Raw genomic sequence first — 10,203 nt, 5'->3', positions numbered from 1 at the left:
CACATGTGTGTGTGTGTGTGTGTGTGTGTGTGTGAGAGAGAGAGAGAGAGAGAGAGAGAGAGAGAGAGAGAGAGAGAGAGAGAGGCAGGTAGACAGGCAGAGAAGCAGTGAGCATGCGGTGTTGAACTTCCAGGGGGTAACAAGTTTTTCACCTCTTTTCCATATTAAAATTAATATAAAATTAAAAAAAAGAAGAACAGACTCCACCTTTGCACTGAAGGGATTGGTTATGCAAATATGGAAGGGGTTTCCTGGCGAATACTGCTTTCTACTGTATGGTTAATTAAATCATCACTCAAAAGCCTTCCAATGTGACGCTTCTGTCGTAATCCAATCAGGTTACGTAGGTCCTAAACAAGAAAGATATTTTCCACATCTGGAAGTCAGCAATTTAGCAAGTACTGCACATTATTAACCAATTCAGAGCCCACTTCCCAGGGGGATTTTTTTTTTTGAAGTTTAAGTGTTCTTAACCAATGCTCTGCTGTTTTGTTAATCAAAAAGCTGGTTTACACTGCACATAATTGGGAACTAATACAGAAGTAACTCAAAGCAGCCAAATTTGTGGATGCTGAGCTAAGACGTTCAGCTGAGAAAGGGGGAAAAAACTCTGAGCCTCGATCAGTTCCTTCCCAGCTTCCCTCAGACCCCACATATGTTTCCTTCTCTAAAAGAGCTTTAAATAATCTCAGTGCAAAGATAAACGTCCAATCCTGCATGCTAGCATGATCCTTTCTGAAGGTAAACGTGGAGCTGCCCAAAGGGCTGCACTAGTGGGCTCCGGAACAATTCCCCTGCTTTGACAGTTAAATCTATTACAGCCCTTTTTTCCCCCTCCTGAAGAAAACTGAAACAATGGTACACTGATCCGACACTGTACTTTTACTTACATTAAGCTAAGATAAACTGCTCTTGAACTGTGCATTGAATGTGTGCCTACAGCAAGAACTGGAATGCTAGCAATAGTCACTAGCAATTGCCCTCAAAAATGCTCCTGATCAGGGAACACCTTTGTGATGATTAAACATTGCCAAGGAATTCAAATCCAACGTGCATTTGAAAATCGTCAGCTCCACTAAGGCTTGATGATTATTTTTATCTTCTAATAAATCTCCTCTAGCATTTCTTTTAAATAAATCTAATCCGAGTTTGCTTGTTCTGGCAACCGCCCGATCATACACATTTTGGGGGAGAAGGCTGGAAGTGTGCAGTTGGGTGCAGTGTACAATTTGGATACATCTGGGGACCGTAACTGTCAGTGCAACTAATGAATAAAAGCATAGCGTTAGCAGAAACCTGAGATTTCTTTAGTGCAGGCAGATATTACAGCAATAGCCACAAGATTTTTTCCCCCCTTTTCCAATCAGATCCTCAGCTCAGTTTGTTTTTCCTGCTGTTTCCCTGTTGTCATTCCCTGAGTAAGGAAGGGCTTCAAGCTTTTACGAGAGGAGCTTACTAACCTGTCTCTTTCAACACACCGGTCACCTTTCTCTCAGGTCAGGTCCACAGTCCAAATTAAGGGCTAGGGACTTTAGAAATCTTGTGGGAGGGGAGGGGAGGGGGGGAACAAGTGCAAGCGACCTAATGAAAGAGCTAATGAAACATTTCTCTTCTTGCATCGTCTGCAAGCCTCGTTATAAACATTAAAGAGTGGGTTTCTTAAGAGCTGCCAGTTATGTATTCATTTAAAACTCTGGTGAACTGATAGAAACGAACTCAGTAATTAGGCTAGTGAGAGGAAAGGGTCTGTTGCCCTCCTGTGGGGTGGTGGTGGTGGAGGAGAAGGGGGAAGCTGGACGACTTGTGGTCAAACTTTTGGCACAACTCTGTACTGAATGTCAAAATTATGTGCCTGCATTATGTGCGATCTAGCTGTATCTTGCTATACCTACAGCTAGATCAAGGCAGAGATACAGAGCTATATAGGAGAGCGATAATATCTTAATGAAATATATGGCACTGGGCAAATATCCTGAAATCAGATTCAAAGTATTATTAATTTGAATTAGATCCTCTCAGATCCACAAGACACTGCCTATAAATCAAGGGCTGGCTGGCAATTTCTTAAAGAGCTAAACTGAATTTAGATGCATATGATAAAAAAACAAGTGAATGCCAATTACTGAGTCGTCCGATTTCCAGTCACCCACGTTCTGCATGGAAAACAAGTTCTTAAAATAAATTAATCCCATTACAAACGCCTTACATATTATTCATGCACTTCCAGATTATAAAATAGGAGGGTCGGTGGGAGGATTAAGAGAGGATGCAGCCTAACCTGCAGTAATACTGCGATCGATGTTTTATAATTAAACATATATGTGTGTGTGTGTGTGTATCTATTTCTATTTAAAAGAAGCTCTGAAAGGAGCACAGAGGGCAACCAGACCGCAGGACGATGCTCCTGGGCTTTAGGGAATACTTTTGTACCGTCAAATAATCTCTGTTCATAATTTTGTAGGCTCTCCTTCACCCTTCAGGCTGACAATTTCTGCAACTCCTAAAAGCACCCCAGCAGAGATGCATCCCCCAGATAAAATGCTCTGATCTTCGCTGGACTGGCACAGCACTTCAGCCTCTCTCAGACATTATTTTAGCGTGGTGTGGAAGGGTAATTATTTCTGTATTTTGGCCACAAGACACAAACATTTAGCAATCACTCAAGCCTTTCTGAGCTGGAATTTAACCTTAGCCCATGCGCTGATTTCCTGCCCTGCACTGAACTAATAATGGGCGGGCTGCTGCTTTAAAATATGGAAATAATGATAGTCTCTAGATACTGCCTTTACTGGGGAGTTGCTGGCCAGGCAGCCCTCTGACTCTGTCACAAGTGCTGAACGCAGATTGCAATTAGATTAACCCCCACCCCCGGCTCCCTCCCCCCTGAAGTCTCCTTCGCTCTGGTTGCAACTTGGCGAGGAGGTTTTTCTCCCCCAGCATCAGGAGCGAGCGCAGCCCGAGCCCCTCTGTGCAAGGCGCGGCTCCGCCCGGGCACGGGGGGTCAGCCCCGGCTCTGTGGGGGCCACCACTTTCCCGGCAGAGGGAACTTGGGGGCCAGCAGGCTGCTCCTGCTGCAAAGCGGGGCTGCTGCCGCCCGCTTCCCCCTTTGTCAACTGCATCCATCACACGTGAGGTGCAGACCCCTGCCCCGCCCCTGCCCGGGGGCTGCCCTCCTCCACCACCACCACCACCACCTACTTTCTAATCACGTGAGCTCGTCCCCCCGCTTCCGGTTTGTGGGGTCGCAGGGGCTGGGAGCAAGGGGCTATCGGCCACATGCGGTCGCGAGCCTCGCCGCCGAGGGGTTGCTAAGGGCGCATTAGCATGTGAAAGGGGCTGGGAGTGGGGGTCGCCCAGGAGAGCCGGGGCAGAGCCCATCAGGGTGGTGGGAAGGGGACGAGCCCGCAGCAGGGCTGGGATGGGTGCTGGGGATCGCTTAGCACCCGGGTTCATTTTAGGGAGCTGCAGGCGCCTGTGGGTTAGCTAGGCCCTGGAGGACTTTTGCCTTACTCTGAAATTTCCATCAATAATGGCTTTATGAGAAACTTGAGGCAGAGGATGGCAGGAGAATCTCTCTCGCTTTTTGCCGCAACAAAGGACAAGTCATTTGGAAAAGCAAGGCTCGCTGTCTCTCTCTCTCTCTCTTTTTTTTGCCTTTAATTCTCTGTGACCCACCCCAGCACGGATAGGCTGGGCTGCAGAGAGAGTGTCATTTGTGCTACTGCCAAGGGGTTTTCATTTTCATCTCATGAATTGAGTTTTAGTCACAAGTAGCAAAGGTGTGATCTCTGCCGTTGCTGCGTGTGCATCCCCATCGGTTGGCTTGTTGTGCAAACTTTATGGCTGTTTGGAAAATAAGGGGAGGGGAATTAGAGGGACAATTTGCATATTAAGATGCCTGTAATCAAGCACCTCCATGCGTAATTAGTTCTCCCAGGCCACCTGTGGACTGAGAAAAATAGCTAGCATTTTAAAACACAGGAACATGTTTTAAATAACACTAGTTAGACTTCGAAAAAGCCCTGGTCATGGAGGACCCCAGGGGCATATCTTGTATGTTCTCGAAAGGTGTTAAGCCTTTACTGCACCAGTGATTAAAAACATATTAGCCGATGCCTTTAAAACGTGGATTTTTTCCCCTCTAGTCTGGACAGGGTCTGAATATGGGGAACTAAGCGTGATGTACTGAATTAGTGGCCAAACTGAACATTTAGCTTCCCTTCTATCTGCTGTCATCCCTCACTGTAGAATTGGGTTACTGCTGAGCACTGGAGGGCAGAAGTGGAGAGAGGAATACAATGGGGCAATGCTGCTGGCAACTGTGAGATCCCCGAAGGTCCCAGTTTATTTTCAAGCAGAAATGTCATCTGATCAGGCTATGGTAGGTCCCCCCAAGTGAGAGGACTGGGGCTTTTTGTGCAGCCACCTGTGGGAGTAAGGGGATGAGGAAAGGAGCCATGCTGGAGTGGTTTCTCCCGTGAGGAGATAAGTAGGAAGTTGCACAACCTTCTGAGGCCTCAAGTGGGTCCCCACTCCTTCATGCAAATCCCGAAGCTTAGAGAGCCAAGCCTCTTTTCCCTTTTCTGCAGCAGGGGTTTCAGAGAATAGCCTCCTATTTGCTGCTGGGGTACTTCAGAAGAAACTTCTGCAATTAGCAATCACAATTTTTAGGCCCGTCTGCTGGGTAGGATCTGAACCAAAGGCAAGAGCTGCCTGCCTTTATTTAATGTTGCTATCTGTAGGCATTTCTAATATGCTGATCCCTGTAATACTTGATCTGCTGGGAGTTTTTCCATGCAGAAGGCAAACCTTTCTCATATGTTTTCGTTAATTTTATCATTTATAAAATCACTTGTGAGCTAGCTTAGCGTTGCTTAACTTATGGTTGCAATATCTGACTCTCCATAGAGAAGAATTGGCGTTCAACCTTTTGCAGGATACAAACTGCTCCTCTTGCTAAATAAGGAAGAGACAGTGACTTTGAGAGTGGGATGTTGCAATTTTAGGTAGGTGGGTGAGGATGCTTGCTTAGGATTTGTTGTCTGGCATAATGAGCTGTAGTTGTTCTTTCTACTCTTGTGGGATTGATGCTGAACTTTGGGCACATTTCTTGGCTGAGTTGGTGGTTATTAAAATTCGCTGCTCACTTTTGTGTATAGTTTGTTGTTTACTTTGTTAAATGTTTTAAAACTTGTTAGAACGCAATTGAACACAGATTCAACAGTGTTTAGGCCTGAAAATAAAGATGCATTAGAAAGATGCCTATTATGCTTCAGAATTATTAATTGACATTTTTATGATGAATAATTAATCATTTGAATAATTTTCGTATCTCTGATCTGAACACATATTTGCATATCTAATGTCTGACTTTAAATGTGTTTTCTTTTTTTTGTTAGTTGCATTCTCCCAGGACAAAGACATGAAGTAAGTAACATCCTAATGTAAAACTTTTTCCATTTCCAGTTGTGAAAGTGCCTGTATTGAAATATAAGTTTCTATCTAGATATGAAGCTGTCAGCATTCTGCACATGCCATATATATGCTTATAGAAAAGCACATGCCTGCTTGATAAGAATACATTTAGGCCACACTGTCTTAAGCACAGTGGTAATATTTGCTGCAATGTATGCCTTACTTTCAATTGCCTGACATTCACAGATTATTTGACTGAGGAAACCACAGAGGAAAAAGCAATGTTCTGTTTGTTGCTTGTATGATTTTTAATAACAAGACCAAACCTAATTTTAATTTGAGGTGTTTAAAACATCAAAATGTTGCTTTTATTTTCATTGTCTCAGGAACATATCTAGAAGGACTAGATGATATCATTAATTGCTGTATTTTTACAGGCATAAACTGTAAGCCTTAAGAAAAAATCCCAGTCTATAATTGGCAGTGATATGAGCAATGGCATAAGCTATGTATCAGTTGTAAGTTGTTCAAAAAATAGGTGCAAATGATGGTGTTGTGTAATGTGTAGTGCTCTGGCTTTCAGTTGGTACATAAAAGGAACACAGTTCACCCTCACCCTCACAGGGAACAGAAAGGAGGAAGGAGCAGCAAGTCAAAACAAGTACCAACAAGGTTTAAAAAAGAATAAAAGGGCCAGGTTGTGTCTCTTTGACTTTTCATTATTACAGTATCTATGGGCACTTGCACACATGCAGGGTGTAAATCCAATGCATCAGAGCAGACTCAATTAATTGACTTTGCTGGAGCATGGAAATTAATGCGCTCCACCAGTTTCCAATGCCACGTGTATCAGCGTCCCTGCTCTGAAAAATGGTGAAGGGGCACTTTGAACTGAAGCTCATCGACTGAGCTGTAGTTCAAAGTGCCCCGCTGCCATTTTTTTTAGCGTGGGGATGCTGATACACGTGACAACTGGGTGCTTTTAATTAGTGTGGCTCGCTGATTAAAGCAACCCCCTCACCTCTCTGTTTATATATCACTTAGATTTCTATGGACACAGCATCTGCTTATACCCTCCCTGAATTTATCTTATTGATTACTGTGGTCAAGGAAGAATTAAAAAAATAGTATTTAGTGTTGCATTTAAATATAATGCTCAGATGCAGGTATAGCAGGGATTTTAAGCATGGAATGTTGGTTTCTAGTTGTGATACTTGGCATGATGCTTTAGAAATACCTTAAAGAGATGTAATAGTTTTATAGTTTTACAATTTTATAAATTGTAGGTTCAAGAAATTACATCAAAATGAAAGTGCTGGGATGTATTGCATGATAGAAATGACCCTAAGCAACTATAAAGGAAATGTAACATTTCCTTTGTAACATCTGGAGAGTGAAACTTAAAGGCATTATTTTTTCCTACTTTGCAGTAAAAAGTACAATTGTCTATATAATAATTTTTATGGTGGAAATATATTATATAGACTATGGTAATCTTACTGGTAATATCTGACAGATACTGTATAAAGAAACTGAAATGTAGTTCTCAGAACAGGCTGAAGTTATATTGAATGGGATGTTTAGCAGTTGCATATGCTGAGTGATAACAGATTTTTTTTTGCTGGGGGTTGAATTTGTAATAGCAGAGTGGTAAACTTGAGCAAGACTTGCAGCAGGAAGGGGCAACCTTTGAGTTCTGCGCCAAGAATTTCCATTTGCTTTGGCTTTCGGAGTTGCAGCTATTTGCACTAAAGTCATTATGATTTAGACTTTCCTCTTTTAGGAATTGCAGGTGTCCTGAAGCTACAGGGAAGTTTAAATAGTCTCCCTGGAGCTGAGTAAAGCTGATTTTAACAATTGAAAGCAAAAACCAAAGCTAGACTCGTCCACCTTTTCATTATCTCGTTTCCCAAAAGGAAGCACTTAATAGCTAGATCCTTAAAGGTATTCAGGATTTGTAACACCACATTCCTAGGCTCCTTCCTTAGTGAAATCCTCAGCCCTTAGTTAGATGCCCAAACTCTCCATAGAGTGCGTGGAGTAAATTTGGCACCTCAGAAACAACATGATCAGGAAGCACCTAAATTAGGCAGGAGTGAAATTAAGAGAGAAATCTGGGATTTGATCAGAGCTAGGAACTGATTCCTGGTGAGGCAGGTGCTACCTGCTCCTCAAATTCCTAAACTGTGGACCCTCTCTAGAAGCTAGGAGACTAAGCCAGGGTTTTCTGCTTGCGAAAAACAAGAGACGTAATTTGCACCCAGTTGATGGATGTAGGCTATTGAGAGCCTAAGAACCTCTGAGAAGTTAAGCATTAGAGTTGGATTCAGGGGGTGCATCTACTTGGGACGTTTACTGCGGAGCTGACTTATTAGCTTTGCAGTAAAGGAGCCGAGTCTACATGTATGGTGCCCTTAGGTTGGAGTAAATTAGCTAACTCCACTGTAGGATAGTGCTGCCCAACACACGTACTATCCAATGGCGTAGTTATTCACTCCTCCACAATGCATGCCGGCTAGCCCCACGCTATAGCACCCTTGTGCCGCAGCTAGCTCCTCTGTAGCACGTTGAGCCAGGTCAGAGCAGCCCTGGGCTGGCAGGCTGACCCATGGGGCCCTCTGCCAGCGAGGGCTGCTTTGCCCCGGATCAACATGCTGCGGTCCTAGGTGCACATGTAAATGCTGGACCTAGGAGTAATAAACTCTGGCATGAACTGTGCTGGAGTTTGTGTCAAATTATTTTCAAATGTAGACCCACCCAGGGAGACTTTGATTCTTTATATTATGCAAGTTGCTTTTTCCCCCTTGCACTTATGAGTTGAGGGCTAGAAAACTCATTTAAAAGAATAAAGTTTGAGATTCTGGAGTTCAGTTTTGAGCAAGACAAATTCTGTGCCTGCAGAACTGTAGAGTAAGTGAGGTCTTGACTAAACCATGCTTCTGGGAATCTAGTTTGAATTGGCTTGCTACTTCTGTTCTGCTCTGAACCTGATCCTCTTTTTGGACCATAAGAGCCCAGGTGGGACTTCTGGTCCTTGCCCACCAGATGCCTACTTCCCTCACTAGCATGGGTGGTAGGTTTGGGGATATAGCTTTCCCCTTCAATGAAAAACCACAATACTTGAAAAATGAAATGGTTAATTTTTGTAGAAATGCCCTTTTTCTCCAAAATTGTCATGATGAAAAGTTTCCATCACCATCTAATCTTCTGAGAAAGGCAAGGATAACTCTATCTAGATGCACATTCCACCAAAGAGAACAGTCCTCCCAGCTACAAAGTGCTACTTGAGCATTAAGGAACAGTCAAAGGGCTAAAAGACTTTTTAGTTGCACATCTCTATTCAAAATGGTAGGCACATTCTCTTGGCCTGGGTGTTAATAGAAGCCTTGCCAGTTCTTATGCTTGTTTCCCCAAACTTACCAATGTTACCTCAGGCTTGTCTCTGTACTGAGACTCAGCCAGGTGGCCCTTCTCCAAAGCCCAAATCTTATTTAGACACTGGGCCATCAGAGCTCTAAGAAAACTGTTTTTTCAGGAAAATTTTTGCTTAATTCTCCTCCTCACTCTAGCTCTCAATGTTTGTTATAAGACTGTTTCTCCAGAAATAATCGGTCTCTCTGTGTCCTTTATTCCATGGGGGGAGGAGAGGTTGGGGGGGTGTGATCTTGTGTGTTAAAGATGCCATTGTTTTTACAATTATCATTTGAACACAGAAATACTGTTCCGTTTATGTACACTCAGACCAACACTGCTGGGTGCATCACTTAAACATTGCTGCATGCATCATCCAAACTATTTTCCAACCTTACTACTGCTTTTAATGCACATCAACTCTCTTGCTTTAAATCACTGACAAGAATGTCAAAACTGCTGTGTCAGAACAACTGCTCCTTTTTTCTTGCACTCTGACAAGCATCCTTCAACCAGAAACCCTCTGAAAATGACTATTTTTATTCTTTTTTAAAATTTAGACTTGATTCCATTGATAGCTCATATGTTGATGTATTTCTCTTTCTCTGTTCTGGCCAGCGTGGAAATGCGAGCGAGAAGAAACATAGGTGTAAAGGAATATAGACGCCGTATGCTTCATCTCCAGCCAGACTCATCCCAAGGAGAAAAGGACTAAAGATAGCTTTTACTTTCCTGATCTTATTCTGATGGTTAGCCTCCAGTATAATTTAGGCAGATGGTTCAAGTTATGGTAGTGCTGATCAGGCACTAGCACCCTACACTACGATCGCACCCTAATACATCTCTCCTTGCCCCAGCCCCATCTCTGGCACATTCTCTGTTGCTAGAATTTGCTTGGCAGCCTGTGTAAGGTGATTTTTAACTGTCCTATGTAGCATTTGTGTTGAGAGCACTCTCTTCCAATTGGCCAAGGGGCTTGTGTGGCCGAAGGACGGTGTTAAGGTAGGAGACTGCCATTGTCTGTTTCTTTTAAATTTCCAGTTTCAACAGGGAGGCCTACCGCATTTGGCTGAAGATGCTGAAGTGAAAGAAGGGGCAACTGAAGCACTCCAGAATCCACACACCACCTTTAAAATCTCGGACATCCCAGAAATCACAACCTCGGTTAAACAATAAGGACAAAATAAAGCTGATTTTTTTTGTATCTCAGATGTTCCAGTCTCAGGGTGCACTTAGACAATATTTTTCAGGCTTTTTTCTGCAGTGGAAAGGAGTAAAAATTCCGTTCTTTAAAAATAAAATAAAAATGAAGTTCTTATATGGTCTCCTGACTCCAGGAGCTGTGACTTTGAGAGCAACCCCCCCCCCCCCGACTCC

At 43.3% G+C, this 10,203-nt stretch overlaps 1 long non-coding RNA gene across 1 annotated transcript in view; it reads left to right on the top strand.

Annotated features, from left to right (window-relative positions):
- The window catches only part of LOC109301331, a 55,820-nt gene that overhangs the window by 5,704 nt on the left and 39,913 nt on the right, over window positions 1-10,203 (top strand). The window contains exons 2-3 of the long non-coding RNA XR_002098505.1: window positions 2,462-2,611; window positions 5,400-5,427. This is a non-coding gene — a long non-coding RNA (uncharacterized LOC109301331). The remainder of the gene's footprint in view (window positions 1-2,461; window positions 2,612-5,399; window positions 5,428-10,203) is intronic.

The sequence above is a fragment of the Gavialis gangeticus genome, unplaced genomic scaffold (genome assembly GCF_001723915.1).
Source record: "Gavialis gangeticus isolate Ggan-Ray unplaced genomic scaffold, GavGan_comp1, whole genome shotgun sequence".
NCBI lineage: Eukaryota > Metazoa > Chordata > Crocodylia > Gavialidae > Gavialis > Gavialis gangeticus.
The sequence above is the reverse complement of the archived record's forward strand: the minus strand, read 5'-3'. Positions and strand labels throughout refer to the sequence as shown.